The 23720-nt window shown below is 47.8% G+C and overlaps 1 protein-coding gene across 1 annotated transcript in view; it reads right to left on the bottom strand.

Moving 5' to 3' along the window:
• NT5C2 (5'-nucleotidase, cytosolic II) overlaps positions 1-23720 on the bottom strand; it is a 178688-nt gene that overhangs the window by 154502 nt on the left and 466 nt on the right. The gene's annotated exons all lie outside the window — the stretch shown is intronic.

Genomic DNA, 23720 nt, shown 5'->3' with positions numbered 1-23720 from the left:
AACACACACACACACACACACACACACACACACAGCAGCAGCAGCAGCAGCAGCAGCAGGCCCAACCCCCCCCTCAGTGGATCCTCCTGGCCTCCGTTCCCACCAGTGAGATCACAGAATCCACCACAGAAACTGAAAACAAGGACTCTCAAAAAACAAGTGATTATAGTCTCAATCTTCATTTCTACCAGATACTGGAAAAATAGCTTTTATTTTCCCTAATTTCCCTACCCCTAGCTCTTCTGTCCTGTTAACAGGTTGCAGAGAGGATTCCACTCCATAACCTGCCCTACAGCAGCGGACAGGGGCCTCGACACTGGACACGGAATCTGTTCTAAGTGGCTTTCATTTACAGAGTGACAGGTTGCTTTGGGTTTCTAACAAAAACACCAAATCTCAGGGCTTGGTTTATTTTTAACTATTTTGAAATAATTTTATATTTAAATAATACTAAATTTATTTTAATAATAAATAATTTTATTATATATTATACATAATATAAATTTATTTTTAAATATAATAAATTTAAATAATAAATTTTGAACTATTTTATTTATTTTTATTTATTTATTTTTTGACAGGCAGAGTTAGACAGTGAGAGAGAGAGAGACACAGAGAGAAAGGTCTTCCTTCCGTTGGTTCACTCCCCAAATGGCCGCTATGGCCGGTGCACTGCGCCGATCCAAAGCCAGGAGCCAGGTGCTTCCTCCTGGTCTCCTATGCGGGTGCAGGGCCCAAGCACTTGGGCCATCCTCCACTGCTTCCCCAGGCCACAGCAGAGAGCTGGACTGGAAGAGGAGCAACCGGGACAGAGTCCGGCGCCTAAACCGGGACTAGAACCTGGGGTGCCAGCACCGCAGGCAGAGGATTAGCCAAGTGAGCCGCAGCACCAGCCAATTTTGAACTATTTTTAACATCATTTTGGTTTGTTTTTAACTATGTTGAAATAATTTTAGATTTGTCAGGATAGTACTCACACCTTTCATTCAGCAGTCCCTAATGTAAAAATACTTAAATACTTCCTTCAAGGGGTGGGCATTGTGGCGCGGCAGGTTAAGCTGCCACTTGGGACTCCTAGATCCCATATCAGAGTGTAGGTTTGAGTCCCAGATACTTTGCTTCTGATCCAGCTCCCTGCTAATGCACCTGGAAAGCAGATGATGGTTCAAACACGAGTCCCTACCACCCACATGGGAAACCCAGATGGAGTTCCTGGCTCCTGGCTTTAGCCTGGCCCAGTCCTGGCTGTTGCTGCCACGTGAGGAGTGAACTAGCAGATGGAAGATCATTTTCTCTGTCTCTCCTTCTCTCTGTCACTCTATGTTTGAAATAGATAAATAACCTTTTTTTAAATCTTTTTTTTTTTAATTTATTTTTGACAGGCAGAGTGGACAGTGAGAGAGGTAGAGACAGAGAGAAAGGTCTTCCTTTGCCGTTGGTTCACCCTCCAATGGCCACCGCGGCCGGCGTGTTGCGGCTGGCGCATCGCACTGATCCGAAGCCAGGAGCCAGGTGCTTCTCCTGGTCTCCCATGGGGAGCAGGGCCCAAGCACCTGGGCCATCCTCCACTGCTCTCCCGGACCATAGCAGAGAGCTGGCCTGGAAGAGGGGCAACCAGAACAGAATCCGGCACCCCGACCGGGACTAGAACCTGGTGTGCCAGCACTGCAAGGCAGAGGATTAGCCTATTGAGCCATGGCACCGGCCACCTTTTTTTAAATCTTGAAAAACTACATTTGTCAAAATGAAGCACTTACCATTACTACAATAGCATCAACTAAACTAGACATCATCCTGACTTCATTAGTTTTTCCAATAATGTCCTTTTTCTGCCCCAGGATTCAATCCAGAATACCACATTGCACTTACTTGAATTTTTATTTGAATGGCAGAGAGACAAAGGAATGGAGAAAGATCTTCCACCCAGCGGTTCTTTCCCCAAATGCCTGGATCAGAAGTGGAGAAGCAGGGGCCTGTGTTGTGGTTCAGCAGAATAAGCCAAATCTTTGTCTTAAAATTTTACTTTCTCTGATATTAGTATGGCCACTTTAGCTCTTTTTTAAATGTTTTTTGTTTGTTTTTTTTATTTGAAAGGCAGAGTTAGAGAGAGAAAGAGAAGGAGAGACAGAGAGAAAGAGGTCTTCCATCTGCTGGTTCACTCCTCTAATGGCCACAACAGCCATCTCTGGGCCAGGCTGAAGCCAGCAACCAGGAATTTCATCTGGGTCTCCCACGTGGGTGCAGGAGCCCAAGGACTTGAGCCATCTTCCACTGCTTTCCCAGGAATATTAGCAGGGAGCTGTACCTGAAGTGGAGTAGCTGGGACTTGAACTGGTACCCAAATGGGATGCCAGCACTGCAGGCGGAGGCTTAATCTTCTATGCTACAATGCTGACCCCCATCTGGTTTTTCTTAAAAAACATCGCCCTGATTGCTGGAGGCTTTGAGTTAATTTTCAGAGTTCTGAAAATTTGACAGTTTTTGTAAGCTTTTCTTTTGAAGATTTATTTATTTATTCAAAAGGCAGAATCCAGAGAGAGAGAGAGAGAGAGAGAGAAAGGAAGGAAGAGAGGGAGGGGTGGAGGAAGGGAGAGAGACTGATCTTCCTCCTGCATGTTCACTCACCAGATGCCCACAATAGCTGAGGCTAGGCACTGAAGCCGGGAGTACCATCTTAGTCTGAGTCTCCCATGTGTGAAGCAGGAACCTCACTATCTGAGCCACCATCTGCTGCCTCCGGGATGTGTTGGTACCAGGAGGCAGGATCAGAAATGCAGAGTGGCCAGGACCAAATCAGTCCTCTTACACGGATGCAGGTGTCCCAAGCAGTTGTTTAGCCCACTCTGCCGCAACACCTGGTCCAGTTATTGTCACTTTTTATTGCTTTTATGGAGGGATGGACTTTTGAAATTCCTTACTCAGCCATTTTCACTGATATTACTTCAAAATATCTTATTCTGATGACGTTAACGTTGATCTCTTGGTTAAACTGATGTCTTCCAGGTTTGCCCACTGACAAGTAATTATTTTTTCCTTCTTAGATGCTATTTCAGAGGTCATCAAACCATGGCAGGCTGTGGCACAGCAGGTAAGCCACCGTCTGTAGAGCCAACATCCCTCATAGGCAGCAGTTTGAGTCTCTGCTGCTCCACTTCTGATACAGCTCCCTGCTAATGCACCTAGGAAAGCACCAGAAGATGGCCCAAGTTCTTGGATCCCTGCATTCATGTGGGAGCCCTAGAAGAAGCTCCTGGCTCCTGGCTTCAGCCTAGTCCAGCCCCAGCTATTGTAGCCATTTGGGGAGTGAATCAGTGGATGGAAGCTCTCTCTCTGTCTGTAACTCTACCTTTCAAAAAATATATATATCTTGAGTTAGAAACCTGCATTTGCTTTTTTAAAAAAAGATTTATTTTATTTATTTGAAAGACAGAGTTACAGAGAGAGAGAGAGACAGAGAGAGAGGACTTCCATCTGCTGGTTAGTTCCCCAAATGGCCCCAACAGCCGGAGCTGTGCCATTCTGAAGCCAGGAGCAGGAGCTTCAGAAGATGAAGATGAGGACCAACAACACAATGTGCTTTGCCCAAGCTTTCACTGCTGCTTAGTGACTACGCTAGTCAGGGTGACTCCAGGTTGCGCTGCGGTCGTAGTAAATAAAAAAAAAAGTCTCCAAGGCACATTCCAAAGAGGCTGATTTCCCATTTGCAGAGGTCAGGAGGCCCCCACAGCAGCACCGTTCCAAATGTTCCAAATGATAACTCAGGGATCCAGCTTACTTCTGTCTCCTTAAAATTAATTTCCTTCCTTCCTTCCTCCTTCCTCCTTCCTCCCTCCCTCCCTCCCATCCCCCCTTCTCTCTCTCTCTCTCTCTCTCTCTCTCTCTCTCTCGCAAAATGCTGGAGAGACAGAGAGAGACAAAGATCTTTGGTCCATTGGTTCACTCTCCAAATGGCTGAACAGCCAGGTCTGGGCCAGGAACTCCATCCTGGTCTCCCACCTAGGTGGCAGGGGCCAAGCACTTTGTCATCTTCAGCTGCCTTCCCAGGTGTGTAGCAAGAAGATAGATTGGAAGCAGAGCAATCAGGACTCAGCAGCACTCTCATATGGGATGCCAGCACGGCAAGCTGCAGCTTAACCCTCTATGCCATGATGCTGGCCCTTATTTCTATCTTGTGGGTTCTGCCAGATCACACCTTCAAGGAAGAGAAAACAGGGGGAACATGCATCACTTCTTATAGAACCTTGGCCAGAATCCATCACAGGCTCCAACCTACCTACAAAGGAACCTGGGAAATGGAGCAGGGTAGGGGTGCAGGAGATATTAACTGGTGTTACCTAGTGAGCACCACATTTTCTGTTACAGTCACAGAACTGCAACGGTCTGGTTCTCACAATCCAGTCCTTTTTTTCCTACAGCTTATTGGAAGTGGGACCCACGTCGTTAATTTGCTAACATCTCAGTATGCCCTGTGTTCTGACTGTCTTCTTGTTACTGAAAACTTGGCAAGAGAATCAAAAACAGATTTTCAGTGAGAGAGACAACCACATTTAGAAGCTGTAAGAGGGCAGCTTGACGCAAGCTCGGAATATTGCAGACAACTCCAAACTATGCATCACCATATGGCGATTGTTTGTATAACCCAAAAATATATGAATACCTGCACAGCATACACCAACTGAGACTTCTATACCTCTGCGTGGCGATGTGTGATGTCACAGAAGGAAACAGAGAACGAGGGGTTAGAGTATAATAAGCAGCCTGATGGCAGAGCCCAGGAGAGCTCACGGAAAAGGCAGTGACTCTGTGTAGCTCCTTCTCAGAGGGGTAGGTCACTACCCCTAGACATCCTATATTAGTCAGCTTTATCACTCTGACAAATGCCTGAGAGAAGCAACACAGGAAGGAAGGAAGGAAGGAAGGAAGGAAGGAAGGAAGGAAGGAAGGAAGGAAGGATGGATCTTTTGGCTCATGATGTTGGAGAGTCATTGCCCAGGACTGGGTGGGCAGCACTGGCGTGGCTGTCTGGTGAGGCTAGGATGCCCCTGGTGAAGCACATGCGAGGGAGGACGACAGGGCGAGCCAGGACGCAGAAGGACAGGGAGCATGCCTGCCCGTGTCTATGTGGCCTCCCCATATAAAGCCACCATGATCTGATCAGCAGCACTGCAGCCCAGCGACCTAATCCAATCTAATCACTCCCCAAAAGCCCCACCTTCAGAAAATATAATCAGATTAAGGAACTGCCCTAATCTGCTAACGGTAATAACCATTACCCTAAGAGTTAGGGGATCAAGCCTTTAACACATGAGCCTTTGGGAGACATCCCAACTAATACACATTCAGTAATGCAAGATTTACCACCCCGGCTACAGCTGATCACAGCAAGGGAAGATATCTAAGTCAGGGCCAGATAATTTCTAGGTAGACAGGTGGCTTATCCGGTGCATAGCATGAGATGTTCCAAGGTTAACCAGGTCAATCAGAAAACAGAACCAGAGGGACAGGCATTTTGTACAGCAGTTAAGATGCCACTTAGTGTGGGCTGGTGCTGTGGCATAGTGCTTACTATGCTGTGGCCACCCGCATATGGGCTCTGTTTCAAGACCCAGCTACTTCTCTTCTGATCAAACCCTCTGCTAAGGTCTGGGAAAGCAGGAGAAGGTGGCCCAAGTTCTTGGGCCCCTGCACCCATGTGGGACACCCAGAAGAAGCTCCTGGCTCCGGCTTTGGCTAGGCCCAGCTCCAGCTGTTGTGGCCATTTGGGTAGTGAATCAGTAGATGGAAGACTTTCTCTCTCTCTCTCTCTCTCTAACTCTGCCTTTCAAATAAATAAATCAACAACAACAACAACAAAAAGATGTCACTTAGGATGACAATATCCTAAACTGGAGTGCCTGGATTCAAGTTCAGGCTCCACTTCTGATTCCAGCTTCCTGCTAATGCACGCTCAGGGAGGCAGCAGTGATGGCTCAAGTACCTGCATCCCTGCCAACCATGTGAGAGACCCGGACTGAATCTGGCTCCTACCTGCCCTGGCCTAGCCCCAGCTGTTGCAAGCATCTGAGGAGTGAACCACTGGACAGAATTTCGGTGTGTGTGTGTGTCTGTCTGTCTCCACTTGTCTTTCTGTCTTTTGCACAGAAAATAAAAAGAAAATAGAACCAGATTTTGGGAAAATTTGTCAGCTGGCACTGGGAGCAGGAGATGAAGCGCACATAAGATAAGATAATGTATAACTGAAATGGTAGAAATGCGGAGGTAGCAAAAGTCTGAGAGTTCGAGATGGTGTTGTGGCACAGAGGGTTAAGCTGCTGGTGCTGCTTGCGACACCAGCATTCCATATCAGAGCACTGGTTTGAGTCCCAGCTACTCCACTTCCAATCCAGCTCTCTGCTGATGTGCCTGGGAGAAACATAGCAAGATGGTTCAAGTACTTGGGCCCCTGCCAGCCACATGGGAGCCAGCATTGTGCCATCTAGGGAATGAACCAGCAGATGGAAGTCAGTTTCTTTCTCTTTCTACCTTTCAGATAAATAACCCTTTTTCTAAAAAAAAAAAAAAAATGTCTGAATGTTTCTTTTCATAGAGCATGAAGTAGTTGTTTGGTAGTACCAGACCACACTGGAGAACATCACTAAGTAGAACATTACAGTGTTGACATAATGGCCAAGTATCAGGAAACAACTTCCTGCCACTAAGAGAGCAATGAGATATTTTGGTCCCCAGAGCTGTCCTAATCAGATTCCAAACTGTATTTAAGTCCAATAAATATAGCCATATGGTTGTTCCTGAACTTCTAGGCATGTAGCTAAGATTTCTGTCTTCCTTAATTCTCTAAGGTTGCTTACAATAACTCTGTATTACTTTGGGCGGTCTTAGTAAATCTGTCCTTTGCAACTACAAGACTCTGTCACACTATAAAAAGAAATGAAATTCTAACACATGCTACAACATAGATGAATCTTGCAGACAGTAATGTGAGTGAAATAACCCAGACTCAGAAGGACAAATACTGCATGATTCCACTTAATGAGGAATCTAAAATAGTGATATTCTTAGAGACAGAAAACAGGATAGAGGTTATAGGAGATTGGAGGAGGAGGATGAGGAGTGATTTCTTAATGAATACAATTTTTGTTTGATATTATGAGGAAGTTTTAGAAACAGTAATAACGGCTATACAACTATACAACACTGTGAAAGTAACTGGTGTTACTGAATTGTACAACTAAAACAGTTAAAATGGTAACCTCATGTTTATGTATATTTTATCATGCACACACACATACATACACACAAACTTTTTTTAAATTTTATTTGAAAGATTTACAGAGAAGGAGAGTCAAGGAGAGAGAGAGAGGTCTTCCATCCACTGATTCACTCCCCAGTTGGCAACAACGGCCGGTACTGCACTGATCCAAAGTCAGGAGCCAGGAGCTTCTTCCGGGTCTCCCATGAGGGTTCAGGGGCCCAAGGACTTGGGCCATCTTCTACTGCTTTCCCAGGCCATAGCAGAGAGCTGGATCAGAAGTGGAGCAGCCGGGACTTGAACCAGCACCCATATGGGATGCTGGCACTGCAGGCAGCGCTTTACCAGCTACCCCACAATGCTGGCCCCACACACAAAATTAAATGAGGATAAAATGTGATGAAAAGAACACAGGGAGGATGGAGTTAGAGAAATCTGGGTCAAGGCCAATCTCTGGGAGCGGGTACTTTGGTACAGTGGGTTAAGCTGTAGTTTGGGAAACCCATATCCTACAGCAGAGTGTCTGGGACTGAGTCCCGGTCCCTCTTCCAATTTAACCTCAGAGGCAGCAGGTGATGGTTCAATAACTAAGGTTTCTACCACACACTTGGGAGACTCTGACAGACTTCCTAGCTCCTGGCTTTGCTGGCCCAGCCCTGGAAGCTACAAACATTCGGATACTGAACCAGCAGATGGAAGATCTTGGTTTCTCTGCCTTTTAAATTAATAAGTAAAACTTAAAAAAAAAAAAAAAAGAGGTCCATCTGAAGGCCAGTGCCGTGGCATAGCCCATATAGGCAATGGTTCTAGTCTTAGCTGCTCCACTTCTGATCCAACTCTCTGCTAATGTGCCTGGAAAAGCAACAGAAGATGGCCCAAGTGCTTGGGCCCCTGCACCCACATGGGAGACCTGAAGGAAGCTCCTGGCTCCTGGCTTTGGATCGGCCCAACTCTGGCCACAGCAGCCATCTAGGGAGTGAACCAGAAGACAGAAGATCTCTCTCTGTGTGTGTCTCTCTCCTTATCTGGTAACTTTCAAGTAACTAAATAAATATTTTAAAAAGAAAAGAAAAGAGAAGAGAAGAGAGGAGAGGAGAGGAGAGGAGAGGAGAGGAGAGGAGAGGCGAGGCGAGGCGAGGCGAGGCAAGGCTGGCACTGTGGCATAATGGGCTAATCCTCCACCTGCAGCACCAGCATTCTATATGGATGCCAGTTCCAGTTGGCAATGTGGAAGAGGAGACAGTGGGAGACTTCTGTGTTCTCACTTATAAGCATGGGGTGAGCCCTCTGCATGCCCAGGGCACACCGGTGTGAACTGTGTATGGATGACCACACCTGTTTCAGAGGCCCCAGACTTCCCTGAACACCTCTCCTCCCCACTCCACTCTGCCATTCTCTCTCCATTCCTTTAGGGCCCCCAGTGCTCTTTCTCCCACTAGTTCCCATGGAGATTATCCCTTAGGAGGGTTTATTTTCATTTTCAAACTAGAATTGTTTTATTCCTTCTCCCAGAGAGTATATGTGTTTAGGCCTTATCTCATTCCAGGGGATGTAAAGTGTGGTCCATATGAGTCTGCAGAGATAAACTGAAGGCTTTTGTTCAGACATCAGCAGACAGGTAAACACAGGAGATGCTGTGGAGCCGTCCAAGTCCTTTGTACCTTCTCCCAAGCAGGAAGTTAATAAGCATGAACTATGTGCTGACTTGGATCCTTTCTCTGAGAATCAGCAAAGGGCAGAGGCGTAGGCCAATGGTTTCTCAGATTCACTTCCATTCTGACGGTCTGTGAAATCTAACAAGCGGGAATTCCTGGGAGCTGTCCGAGGTGCTGAAAGTATCTGGGCTGGCTAGCCTCCCCATTTCCCCTAATACTGGGGCCCAGGAAAACTGGAATCAGCTAAGCCTGGTGCATGGAGGCAGCTGAATGAACAGAAAATTCTGGAAAAGGGAAAAGGATGAGAGATGATGGGAAGGGGATAAAGACAGAGAAAGAGATTTACCGATACAAAAATAGGCTGCAGCACCAATGCTGCTAAAGACAAATCATACAAACTTTTCCTTTTCTGGAGTTACAATTCTATTTTCTTCTTTTCTCTTACTAGAAGCTTTTGCTTCAACTGCATTTTTAGATAATAATGATTATCACTATTGCACAAAACCCTTTAAGCAAAAATATAGAACAAGTGAAGGGAAACAAGGCTGGGCATTCAGCAATGCAATACAAAATTATATAAATACAAATGTGTGAGCAAAACTGCAACCACATAGATTGAAGTTACCATCATTTGAACCATGAACATGACTCATACTTCCTTTCATTTTCCAGGCGGTATATATAAATAGTTTAATCTTTATGGACTAGGGACAAACAGGAGTATTACTTAGCTTGATGTCAGGTTCTTCCATGTTTCTTTGTTGAAAACATTCTTCCCCTCTTTAGACATTTGGGGCAGGATTCCCCCATATTCTTTCTGAAGCTCATTTTTATTTATTTGAAAAAGAGAGAGAGAACGAGAGAAAGAGAGAATCTTCTATTTGCTGGCTCACTCCCCAAATGCCCACAATAGCCAGGACTGGGCCAGGCCAAAACAAGAAGCCCAGAATTTCATCTGGTCTCCCACATGGGTGTCAGGGACCCCAGTACTCAACCCATTCACCTGCTGCCTCTAAGGATGTGCATCAGCAGGAAGTTGGATTGGTAGCAAAGGCAGGACTTGATCCCAAGCACTGAAAAATGGGATGCAGGCACCCCAAGCAGCAACCTAACCCACTGGTCTACAATGCCCATCCCTCGTCCATCTTCTTGAATGATATACTTCTGCAAGAATCTTTTCATGGAGGCTAAAGAAATTCATCTGCAAAAATTAAGTAGACAAAATCAGACACAGAAGGGGGTGGGCTTCCCTCTAAGTACTTAGTATGTATGGTTTGTAGTCATTTAGTCTTCAAGTTAGGACCTCAAGTTAGCCAGATCTCTTCAACTGATTATAAGCTTTGCTGAAGTAGTGACTGTGTCAATACCTTCTCCCACATAGATACAAACAGCATCAAGCATTCAGCTAGATGTAGGTGTTCAATAAATCTTGGTTGGTTAATTGATTAAGGCAAAGTAGAGATGGAGGTTGCATTTCACCAAGACACTGTATTTCTTTTTTTAAAAAAAAGATTTATTTATTATTTGAAAGTCAGAGTTACACAGAGAGAAAAGGAGAGGCTGAGAGAGAGAGAGAGAGAGAGAGAGAGAGAGAGAGAGGTCGTCCATCCACTGGTTCACTCCCCAAAGGCCACAATGGCTGGAGCTGCACCGATCTGAAGCCAGGAGCCAGGAGCTTCTTCCGGGTCTTCCCACATGGGTGCAGGGGCACAAGGACTTGGGCCATCTTCTACTGCTTTCCCAGGCCATAGCAGAGAGCTGGATCAGAAGCAAAGCAGCCAGGACTCAAACTGGCGCCCATACAGGATGCTGGCACTGCTGGTGGCAGCTTTACATGCTATGCCACAGCACTGGCCCTGTCTTCCCTTTTTTTAAAAACTAGATTATTTCTTTTTGACAGGCAGAGTGGACAGTGAGAGAGAGATACAGAGAGAAAGGTCTTCCTTTTGCCGTTGGTTCACCCTCCAATGGCCGCCGCGGCTGGCACGCTGCGGCCAGTGCACCGCACCTATCCAATGGCAGGAGCCAGGTACTTATGCTGGTCCCCCATGGGGTGCAGGGCCCAAGGACTTGGGCCATCCTCCACTGCACTCCCTGGCCACATCAGAGAGCTGGCCTGGAAGAGGGGCAACCGGGACAGAATCCGGCGCCCCGACCGGGACTAGAACCTCGTGTGCCAGCGCCGCAAGGCGGAGGATTAGCCTAGTGAGCCGCGGCACCGCCCTATTATTGTTTTTAATAGAGAAAAACTAGAACAACATAAAAGTCCAACAAGAGATTAAACTAATAATGGCACATCCATACAGGTAAACATGATGCTGAACTTTATCAAAATAATTAAATTGGGGGGCCAGCACTGTGATGCAGCAGGTTAAAGCCCTGGCTTGAAGCACCGGCATCCCATATGGGCACCGGTTCTAGTCCTGGCTGCTCCGCTTCTGATCCAGCTTTCTGCTGTGGCCTGGGAAAGCAGTAGAAGATGGCCCAAGTCCTTGGGCCCCTGCACCCATGTGGGAGACTCGGAAGAAGCTCCAGGCTCCTGGCTTTGGATCAGCGCAGCTCCGGCTGTTGCAGCCAATTGGGGAGTGAATCAGTGGATGGAAGACCCCTCTCTCTCTCTCTTTCTCTCTCTGCCTCTGCCTCTGCCTCTCTCTCTAACTCTTTCAAATAAATAAATAAATCTTTTAAAAAATAATTAAGTTGGGGGCCGCCATGTGACACAGTGGCTTAAACCACTACTTGTGATACCAGTATCCCAATTTGGAGTGCTAGTTCAGGTCCCAGCTACTCTATTTCCAGGCCAGCTTCCTCCTAACAACACTGGGAAGGCAGTGGAAGACAGCCCCCAAGTTCTTGAGCTCCTGCCATTCATGTGGAAGACCAGGATGGAGTTCCTGGCTCCTGGCTTTGGTCTGGCCTCGACCTGGTTGTTGGTACCATCTGAGGAGTAGATCAGCAGATGAAAGATCAATCTCTCTCTCTCTCTCTCTCTCTGCTTTTCAAATAAATGAAAAAATATTTTTAAAAGGAAGTAGATTGAGCTATAAGAAGATTGGAAAAGTCTACAATTTATGAAATGAAAAAAGAAAGTTTCAGCACAGTATATGAGTTTCATATATATGATTCTATGTTTCGTTTTGTTTTTTTTTTGACAGGCAGAGTGGATAGTGAGAGAGAGAGAGACAGAGAGAAAGGTCTTCCTTTGCCGTTGGTTCACCCTCCAATGGCCGCCGCGGCCAGCGCGCTGCGGCTGGCGCACCGCCCTGATCTGAAGCCAGGAGCCAGGTGCTTTTCCTGGTCTCCCATGGGGTGCAGGGCCCAAGCACTTGGGCCATCCTCCATTGCACTCCCTGGCCACAGCAGAGAGCTGGCCCGGAAGAGGGGCAACCGGGACAGAATCCGGCGCCCTGACCGGGACTAGAACCTGGTGTGCCGGCACTGCAGGTGGAGTATTAACCTATTGAGCCGCGGTGCCAGCCTCTATGTTTGTTTTAAAAATTAAATTCAAGGGGGCCGGTGCCATGACTCACTTGGTTAATCCTCTGCCTCAGCGCTGGCATCCTATATGGGCACCGGGTTCTAGTCCTGGTTGCTCCTCTTCCAGTCCAGCTGTGGCCCGGGAAGGCAGTGGAGGATGGCCCAAGTCCTGGCTTCGGATCAGCGCAGCGCCAGACGTAGCGGGCATTTGGGGAGTGAACCAATGGAAGGAAGACCTTTCTCTCTGTTTCTCTCTCACAGTCTATAAACTCTACCTGTCAAATAAAGAAAAATTTAAATTCAAGGGCTGGTGCTGTGATGTAGTGGGTAAAGCTGTCGCCTTCAGTGATGGCAACCCATGGGCGCTGGTTCGGGTCATGGCTGCTCCACTTCTGATCCAGCTCTCTGCTATGGCCTGGGAAAGCAGTAGAGGATGGCCTAGGTCCTTAGGCCCCCGCACCTATGTGGGAGACCTGGAGAAAGCTCCTGGCTCCTGGCTTCAGATCAACCCAGCTCCAGCCATTGCAGTTATTTAGGGAGTGAATCAGCGGATGGAATACCTCTCTCTCTGCCTCTGCTTCTCTGAATCTCTAACTTTCAAATAAATAAATAAATCTTTAAAACAAAACAAAATAAAATAAAAATTAAATTGATCTGAGAAAAGTAACAATGTTTATCACTTCTGTAATCCCAGAAGCCAGCAAATAGCCAGGATACAGTAAATATTTGCTAAGTGACTATGGCAACATCAAGAATTGGAGTAGGACTTGAAGTACTTCTAACCAAGCAAGAGTGCTGATCGAATACTGTTACCCCCAAATTAGCAGGATTTTCCTATTTGGGGGCAGAAGGAAGAAGAGAGAGAACTTTACAAAGAACCCAAGTTAGAAGAGACTAGACTGAAGGTCACTGGTTCAATCACAAATTTGGGTGGCCCTTTCTTTTCTGCCCACTTTATCTACTTACCTACCTATCTATCGATTTTCCTAACCTGAATACTAACATCTGAACACCCCTCACCTAAATTCAGCAGCTGTTAACTTTTGGCCACATTTGCCTTCTCTCTCCCTTCTCTGTGTGCATATGCACATGCATGTGCTGTGCTGTACTGTTTCTGCCAAACCATTTGACAGTAAATTACATAAACCATAATACTGCAAATCCTAAATACTTTAGCATGTATCTCCTAACTATTCTTATGTATATCTCACTTTGAAATAGTTTTAAGATTCACAAAAAGTTGCACAAAGAGAGCAGAAAATTCTTACGTACCACATACCCAGCTCCCCCACAACAACACCCTACATAATCATGGTACTTTATAAAAAATGACATTGACACATTAATTCAACTATAGACCTTACCTGGATTTCACTAAGTCCCCCTCTCTTTTCTTTTCCTTTTTTTTTTTTTTTTTTTAATTTGAGAGGTTGAGCCATAGACAGTGAGAGAGACAGACAGAGAGAAAGGTCTTCCTTCCATTGGTTCACTCCCCAAATGGCCACTGCGGCTGGCGCTGCGCTGAAGCCAGGAGCCAGGTGCCTCCTCCTGGTCTCGCATGCGGGTGCAGAGCCCAAGCACTTGGGCCATCTTCCACTGCCCTCCCAGGCCACAGCAGAGAGCTGGACTGGAAGAGGAGCAACCGGGACTAGAACCCAGCACCCATATGGGGTGCTGGCGCCGCAGGCAGAGGATTTAACCAAGTGAGCCATGGCGCTGGCCCCAGCCCCTCTCTTTCAACCTATGAATTTGTATTATGTGTATAGATTTGAGTAACAGAATTGTTGTATCACCAGAAAAAACTTCCCCACATTACCCCTTCATACTCACACCCTCCCCCTCCTACACCCTCTCAATCACTATTCTCCGTCACTATGATTTTGTCACTTCAAGACTGCTATACAAATGGAATCACATAATATGGAACATTCAGCAATATTACCCAGCAATATGCCTTTGTCACTCACCCAAGCTGTGTGTGTATCGACAGTCCATCATACTAGCTGGATCATGGTTTGTTTTTCCATTCTCCTGTTGAAGGACATTTGGATTGCTCACTGTTTCAGTCTATTATAAAGAAGCTTTTACATGTACATTCTTGTACAGATTATTGTGTAAGAACAAGGTGTTCGTTTTTCTAGACGAAATACCCAGGAGTGAGATTTCTGGGCCACACAATAAATGTATATTAACTTTATAAGAAACTCCCAAGGGGCTGGCCCTGTGGCACAGCAGGTTAAAGTCCCAGCCTGCAGCACTGGCATTCTATATGGGCACTGGTTTGAGTCTTGGCTGCTCTACTTCAATCCGACTCCCTGCTAATGCATTTGGGAAAGCAGTAGAGGATGACCCAAATCCTTTGGCCCCGCACACACATGGGAGACCCAGAAGAAGCTCCTGGCTCCTGACTTCGGGTTGGCTCAGCTCTGACTGTTGCAGCCATTTAGGGAGTGAACCAGCAGATGGAAGACCTTTCTCTCTGTCTCTACCTCTCTCTGTAACTTATTCAAATAAATAAAATAAATCTTGAGAGAAAAAAAAAGAAAGAAAGAAATAGGGGCCAGCGCTGTGGTGCAGCAGATTAAAGCTAGCATCCCATATGGGCGGCAGTTCGAGTCCCAGCTGCTCCACTTCTGATCCAGCTCTGTGCTATGGCCTGGGAAAGTGGTAAAAGATGGCCCAGGTGCTTGGGCCCCTGAACCCACGTGGGAGGCCCTGAAACTCCAGGCTCCTGGCTTTGGATCAGCCCAGCTCTGGCCATGTGGCCATTTAGGGAGTAAACCAGAAGATGGAAGACCTCCCTCTCTCTCTTTCTCTGCCTCTGCCTCTCTGTAAATCTGCCTGTCAAATAAATAAATAAGTCTTTTTTAAAAACTGCCAAACTACTTTTCCAGGGTACCTGTAAGAGTTTACATTTTCACTGGCAATAAATAAGAGAGCAACCTATTCTGGATCCTTGAAAACACTTGGTATTGTCAGCACTTTGTGTTGTAGCCACTGGAGTAGGTTTGTGACGTTGCTTCATTGTAGTCTTAATTGAATTTCCCCAATGACTAGTGATATTGGACCAATTTCTATGCATCTATTTGCCATCTGGAAATTTCTTTTGGTAAAATGTCTGTTCAGGAGCTGGCACTGTGGTGCTGTGGGTTAAACCCCGGCCTACAGGGCCGGCATCCCATGTGGGCACTGATTTGAATCCTGGCTGTTCCATTTCCGATCCAGCTCCCTGCTAATATGCCTGGGAAAACACTGGAGGATGGCCCAAGTGCTTGGGCCCCTATATCCACATGGGAGACCCAGAACAAGATCCTAGCACCTGGCTTCAGATCGGTTCAGCTCCAGCAACTGTGGCCATTTGGGGAGTGAAAACAGGAATGAAGACCGCTCTCTGTCTCTAGCTCTCTCTGTAACTTTGTCTTTCAAATAAATAAAACAAATCTTAAAAAAAAAAAAAAAGAAAGAAAGAAAAGAAAAGAAAAGAAAAGAAAAGAAAAAAAGTCTGTTCAAGTCTTTTGCCCATTTTCTAGTTGGAATTTTTTTTTTTTTTTGTAGAGAGATCTTTATTCTTGATACAATTTTTTGCTATGATTTGTAAATATTTTCTCCCAATCTGTGGCTTGTCTTTTCATCTTTTTTTTAAAGATTTGTTTACTTATTTGAAAAGTAGAGTTACAGAGAGAAAGAGAGGGAGAGACAGAGAGAGAGAGAGAGAGATCTTCCATCTGCTGGCTTACCCACAAAATGGCCACAAAGGCCAGGGCTGTGCAAGGCTGATGCCAGGAGCTTCTTTTGGGTCTCCCACATGGGTGCAGCCCCCAGGTACTTGGGTCATTTTCTGCTGCTTTCCCAGGTGCATTAGCAGGGGGCTGGATCAGAAGTGGAGCAGGTGGCGCTGCAGGCTGAAGCTTAACATGCTGTGCTACAATTATAGCCCCTCATATATTTTTTAAAAGATTTTATTTATTTATTTGACAACTAGAGTTACAGATGGTGAGAGGGAGGGACAGAAAAGTCTTCCATCCACTGGTTCACTCCCCAAATGGCCACAACAGCCGGAACTAGGCTGATCTGAAGCCAGGAGCCAGGAGCTTCTCCGGGTCTCCCATGTGGGTGCAGGGGCCCAAACACTTGAGGCATCTTCTACTGTTTTCTCAGGCCATCAGCAGAGAGCTGGATTGAAAGTGGAGCAGCCAGGACTAGAATTGGCACCCATATGAGATGCTAGCGCCATAGGCAGAGGATTAACCTACTGCGCCACAGCGCCAGCCCCCCTCATTTTCTTAATATAGTCTTTTACAGAGAAGATGTTATTTTGATGGAATTTAATTTGCTGATTTGTTTTCTTTTATGGAGCACATTGTTGGCATCACACCCAAGACTTATCCCAAGTGGTTGTACAGGAAAGTGCTTTCAACCTTTTTTTTTTTTTTTTTTAAGCTCTCATGGATTTAATACAGTAATAATGTTGGGAGAGACCCATAGCTGTAGACAACAAATTGCATTCAAGGCGCTTCCAGTTCAGTTTAGAAAAAGCAAACAGACCACTGCAGCAGAAGACGTTTGCTATTATGAGCCAGGTGAGTGCTTAAAGGCTATGTGGAGGGGGAGGGGCATTCACAAGAAGGAGGGCCCACCAGCAAAGGTTTCAAAGAGGAGCCTTAAGAATTCCAATAGTGAAGTAGGGACAGGGAATGAAATTCCAGGAAGAGAGAATTGCAGAGGCAGTACAACAGGGGTGAGACATAAAAGTCAAGATCAGATGTGGAGTGGGAGGGTTGGGGGAATAAGTTCACTCTTGGATCTTCAGCATTAGAAAACATCAAGTACTCATGAGGAGCTGTCCAACTGGCAGCTGTATCTGTAAGTTTGGAGTTGCAAAATTGGAAATGGAGATTTGAGTATCATCAATATTGGTCAGGCCGTTTGTAATATGCACCACAACAATTTGTACTCCCTGTCAGAGCATTTGTCACAATTATAATTAGCTGTGTAATCAGCTGTTTAATCTCTGCAAGCCCCCTGCAGGCAGAGTCCTCGTTGGCCTCATTCCTAGCACCTATTCCAGAGCCGTGCACACAGTAAACACTCAGTGACTGCTAAAGGAAGGAATTAACGAAGTTGATACTTCTAATAACCACCACTTATTGAATACCTATAGACAGGCACTGTGATACCCACTTTTCATACATAATCTCATTGAAACTTCACTGATAGGGAATGTTTTTTTTTCTGCCAAGGGTCATGTAGATATTTACAACATCATCTGTAAGTCATACAAAAATTATCAACTTAAAAATTAGCCTGCTCAGGGCCAGCGCTGTGGCGCAGCGGGTTAAAGCCCTCGCCTGAAGCACCAGCATCCCATATGGGTGCTGACCCGGCTCCTCCACTTCCAATCCAGCTCTCTGCTATGGCCTGGGAAAGCAGTAGAAGATGGCCCAAGTCCTTGGGCCCCTGTACCCACGTGGGAGACCCAGAAGAAACTCCAGGATCCTGGCTTCGGATCGGCACAGCTCTGGCTGTTGCAGCCAATTGGGGAGTGAACCATCTGATGGAAGCTCTCCCCCCCCCGCCCCGCTGCCTCTCCTCTCTCTGTGTAACTCTGACTTTCAAATAAATAAATAAATCTTAAAAAAAATCAGCCTGGGCCAGAGCCGCGGCTCACTAGGCTAATCCTCCGCCTGTGGCGCTGGCACACTAGGTTCTAGTCCTGGTCAGGTCACCGGATTCTGTCCCGGTTGCCCCTCTTCCAGGCCAGCTCTCTGCTGTGGCCTGGGAGGGCAGTGGAGGATGGCCCAAGTACTTGGGCCCTGCACCTACATGGGAGACCAGGAGAAGCACCTGGCTCCTGGCTTCAGATCAGGGCGGTGCGCCAGCCGCAGCGCGCCGGCAGCAGCAGCCATTGGGGGGTGAACCAATGGGAAAAAGGAAGACCTTTCTCTCTGTCTCTCTCTCACACTGTCCACTCTGCCTGTCAAAAAAAAAAAAAAAAAATTAGCCTGCTATAGACTTACTGAATTTTGAGTCCTGCCTGTGGTTGCCTGGCAGGGCCAGATCACTTGATTTCTTTGGTTGGATGCAGCCCATCTGCTGGATGGTCTGCACCCCTGCATAATAATCTCAAGAGCCGGCGCCGCGGCTCACTAGGCTAATCCTCCGCCTAGCGGCGCCGGCACACTGGGTTCTAGTCCCGGTCGGGGCGCCGGATTCTGTCCCGGTTGCCCCTCTTCCAGGCCAGCCCTCTGCTGTGGCCAGGGAGTGCAGTGGAGGATGGCCCAAGTGCTTGGGCCCTGCACCCCATGGGAGACCAGGAAAAGCACCTGGCTCCTGGCTCCTGCCATCGGATCAGCGCGGTGTGCCGGCCGCAGCGCGCCGGCCGCGGTGGCCATTGGAGGGTGAACCAATGGCAAAGGAAGACCTTTCTCTCTGTCTCTCTCTCTCACTGTCCACTCTGCCTGTCAAAAAAAAAAAAAAAAATCTCAAGAGAAGTAGGTCAAAGGATCTCAAACCCAGTTAAGTAGGTCTTGGGTAAAGGCTGGAAAACTAATTGTGAGTTATCAGGTAAGCCTAATGATGAGACAGGTTCTGAGACCACTCAGTTGAAAGGTTTTATTAAAATATTATAAAGAAACTAAGGTTCGGGACTGGCACTGTGGCATAGAGGGCTAAGCTGCACCTGCAATGCCAGCACCCCATATGGATGCTGTTCGAGTCCTGACTGCTCACTTCTGATCCAGCTCCCTGCTAAGGTGTCTGGGAAAGCAGCAAAGGATGGCCCAAGTCCTTGGGCCTCTGCTAAATATGTGGGGGTCCAGAAGAAGCTCCTGGCTCCAGACTTCAGATTTGCCCAGCTCTGGCTGTTGCTACCATTTGGGGAGTGAACTAAAGGATGGAAGACTCTCTCTCTCTCTCTCTTCTCTCTGTTTCTCTCCCTCTGTAACTTGGCCTTTCAAATAAATAAATCTTTAAAAGAAATTTAAAAACAAAAGAAAACTAAGGTTCAACAAATAGTAGTAATGTGTTCAAGGTCACATGGCTAGAAGTAACCATGATGAAAAACTAGATCTCTCAGGAAGAGAGACCACAGTCTTCCTGCCTATGGGAGGCCTAATATCTAAAAAAGGGTGTATAAAGGGAGAGTAGAAGGCCACGAACTGAGTCCATGAAACTAGGGAGAGTGGGCAGCACAGCCAAGTGCCACGGAGAGACTACGGAGGGTGTGGCATGTGAGAGAACGGGATGACTGGTCCATGTGTGCACAGGCCTCAGTGCGCCACTGGAGGAAAGAAGATGGAGACACAGTCCTGGCATGCACAGAGCACTTCCTCAGGAAACCTGGCCAGCTGGAAGGAGTTACGGATTGAGGCTCAGCCAAGAGGACTCCTTCGAAGGACAGCTTTGTGCTAAATTTATTAAAGCCAAACGTCTGGGCCTGTGGGGTAGGGTGGGATGACAAGAAAGGGGAGGGACAAGCTCTACTGGGAAAGCTCAGTTGGGAACCCCTGCTGAGAAAGTGCCAGACACAGCCCACTGCAGATTGTCCAGGGCCACCCTTTGTTAGATTATTCTGCCCTCTTGCTTCACTTTCTACTGTTCTATATGCATTGTGCCTTTAGGGTACTGCTTCTATTCGAGGACTGAAAGAGAAATGAAGGTAGAACTGCAACCAGGACATAATTAAACAGATAGACACAGAGATGCTCATTCTGTTGGTTCACTCCCCAAATGCCCACAACAGCCAGGGCTGGGCCAGGACAAAGCCAGGAGCCCAGAACTCAATTCTAGTCTCCCACATGAGTAGTAGAGGTCTGAGTATTGTACTCAACACCTGCTGCCTCCCAGCATGAGCATCAGCTGGAACCGGATGCAGGCATCTCCAGGTGAGTCTTAACTGCTGCACCAAATGCCTTCTCGACTCTGATGATTTTTTTTTTTTTTTTTTTTTGACAGACAGAGTGGACAGTGAGAGAGACAGAGAGAAAGGTCTTCCTTTGCCGTTGGTTCACCCTCCAATGGCCGCCGCGGCCAGCACACTGCGGCCGGCGCATCACGCTGATCCGAAGGCAGGAGCCAGGTGCTTCTCCTGGTCTCCCATGGGGTGCAGGGCCCAAGCACTTGGGCCATCCTCCACTGCACTCCCGGGCCACAGCAGAGAGCTGGCCTGGAAGAGGGGCAACCGGGACAGAATCCGGCGCCCTGACTGGGAGACCGGGACTAGAACCCAGTATGCAGGCGCCGCAAGGCGGAGGATTAGTCTAGTGAGCCGCGGCGCCGGCTGACTCTGGTGATTTTTAGTAGTCCTTAATAACATGGCTGAAATAAGACGGAATGAAAGCCCAGAACTAAGATCTTCTCATTGCCTGCAGTTGTTTCCACTTTGCCACACTCACTGCAGGCCTCTGGTCCCACAAAGTTCGCTGTATTCTCTCTTCCCAAGGACAGCCCGTGCAAGGGTGTGGTACAAGACTTCCTGTAATCTCCTCACCCAACCCAGCTCAGATTCTGGTGTAGATGGATGCAAAGCAGTGACTTTACATTTGAAAGAGGGTGATGACAACAGTCACACCTTCCACCTGTACAGCTTAGGAAGCACCTTCACTCACATCATCTTCCATGACCCTGGGAGGCCCCGCATGCTTACTAAGTGGAAGAAGCCATAATCCAACCCATCACCTGTGACTCTGAGTCCAGTACTCTTTCAGTTACAAACCAGCCTGCTGATTTTGTTATTGGCCAAAACTCTTCTGAAGTCCACTCGGCCCCATTCTGGCTGCTTGGAGTCTTCAAGAGTCTCACTGCACTGAGAAGGAGAATTATGCAGTGAGGAAAGAACACGTGCTTGTCTTTGCTGGCTGGTGACCTTGTGCTTAGGCTGCACCTAAGCTTCTGTATCTTATTTGTAGGATTAGAGTGACGGCCACCTTGAACAGCAGCCAGAAGGAGGCAGACCTGTGTAAAAGTGCAGCCATGATGGCTGGCAGACAATGATTGATTACTTGGTGGTGTCAGCACACTTCCATCTCATTCTTCACCAAGACTTTCTGAGCCCAAAGACCTCAGAATTAAGTCCCCCCAGCTCAAGTATTTGGTCTGTGACAAGCAACCAGATGGGGAGGCTGCAGCTGGACTCCACCGTCTCACACGATATCAAGCATAGGCAGGAGGTATGCTCCAGAATTCCATAAGATTCCCCCTTCCTGGACCGGAGCTGAGGCAGAGCAGGTAAAGCCGCCACCTGCACTGCCAGCATCTCCTATGGGCGCTGGTTCAAGTCCCAGCTGCTCCACTTCCAATCTAGCTCTCTGCTATGGCCTGGGAAAGCAGTAGAGGATGGCCCAAGTCCTTGGGCCCTGTACCTATGTGGGAGATCCAGAAGAAGCTCCTGGCTCCTGGCTTTGGATCAGCCCAGCTCCAGCTGTTGCTCTCTCTCTCTCTCTCTCTCTCCCTCTATATAATTATGCCTTTCAAATAAATAATCTTAAAAAAAAAAAAGATTCCTCTTCCCCTTTCTTGGCTGGCCTTCCCCAGGTAATATCATGTGACCCTGCCCCCATGAGAGGAAATAAACATATCCTAGAAATACACCTGGAGATTTCTAGACCAAAACCAGCCCTCAGTCTGGAAGTCTGGAATACAACCAACACAGTCCTGCTAGTCCGTCTCTGAAGCGAGGCCCACATCCTGCACCACGGTATAACCCTGAGAGCGCCTACCGACAACCCCATGTTGACCCCTCCCAGCCTCATCTGTCTACATCTGTCTAGAGCCCATTCTGAAATTCCTTCCACTGTGTGTTAAAGGAGGCCAGTGCAGTCACCAGTGCTCTTCCCAGCTCCTGAGGGTTAATCTGCTTGCAGGGACCTCTTCTGTACAGAGAGAGCTCTGCAGAAGTGGCTAGTTCTCCAAAGCCACATGAGGGCCTGTCCTGCAAGACTTACAGAGGCTGGACTGCAAATGCCCACTGGGCCAAACGGGAAAAGTAAATGACTTTAGTAGGTAAGGGCACTTCAGTGGCGAGTGATGGGGCCAGCTGTGAAAGAAAGAGCACATTTCGTGAGCAAATGGCACACCCCACCTCCTCCCGTCATGCCAGCCCAGCTCTTCCTATCTTAGAAGCAGCCAGATCCAATTTCTTTCTAGGTGAAACCCCCCAAGCAGTTTTAAAAGGCTCCTTTTGAAAAAAAATTTTTTTTGACAGGCAGAGTTAGACAGTGAGAGAGAGAGACAGAGAGAAAAGTCTTTCTTTTCTGTTGGTTCACCCCCCAAATGGCTGCTTCTGCAGATCCAGAGCCAGGAGCCAGGTGCTTCTCCTGGTCTCCCATGGGGTGCAGGGCCCAAGGACTTGGGCCACCCTCCACTGCCTTCCTGGGCCACAGCAGAGAGCTGGACTGGAAGAGGGGCAACCGGGACAGAATCTGGAGCCCCAACTGGGACCAGAATCCGGGGTGCTGGTGCCACAGGCAGAGGATTAGCCTAGTGAGCTGCAGCGCCGGCCTGAAATGTTTTAAAATAAAGCGCTTGGGGCAGGCATTCGGTGCAGTGGTACAGCAACTTAAGTCATTACCTTGGGTGTCTGCACCCGCTGTGAGACTTCCTGGTTCCAGTCCCAGCGACTCTGTGCTTCTGAACCAGCTCCCTGCTAATGCACACCCTGGGAGGCAGAGGATGATGGGTCCCTGCCTCCCACATGGGAGACCCAGGAGTTCCTGGCTCCTGGCTTCAGCCTGACCCAGTCCTGGCAGATGCCAGCATTTAGACAGTGAACAAGCACGTGGAAACCCATCTGTATTTAAGTAGTTCTCTCTTGGTTTATCTGCCTTTCAAATAAAATGAAAATAAGCAAATGAACAAAATTAAAAAAAAAAAAGTGCTTGAAAAACGAAGTCTGCAGCCCCTTCTCGCATCTGTGATTCTAATCTGTACCGCACTAGTGCCCTGTGGACCGGCCCCAGTAACTCCCAGAGCTTCCTCCTCTTCCAGGCCTGGCCCCTCTCTCCTCTACCACCTCTTCTTCCCACTCTCCCCAGCTTCAGCTCGGTGCACCACTCCCTGTCTTTACCGATCTCCATCTCCGGGGCCTCCCAGGCGGGCGGGCGTCGCACCCTCCCATCCCGGGATCTCCAGAGGCCCAGCCCCGCAGCTGCTCTCGGAGAGCCGCAGACACACTTTCCCTCTGGGAACCCGGGAGCCCGAGGTGGGGGACAGGGCCTCGTCCGGAAAAGCAGGACTCACCCTGAGGAACGCAGGGATGGGGATGGGTGAAGGGCACATCTCCCAGGAAGCCCTGCCCTCCCGGTGGGTCAGAGGGGGAAGGCGGGATACAGGCCAGGGACGCG

The sequence above is a fragment of the Oryctolagus cuniculus genome, chromosome 15, assembly GCF_964237555.1.
Source record: "Oryctolagus cuniculus chromosome 15, mOryCun1.1, whole genome shotgun sequence".
In the NCBI taxonomy this organism is placed as follows: domain Eukaryota; kingdom Metazoa; phylum Chordata; class Mammalia; order Lagomorpha; family Leporidae; genus Oryctolagus; species Oryctolagus cuniculus.
This window is presented reverse-complemented; position numbering and strand designations above follow the sequence as displayed.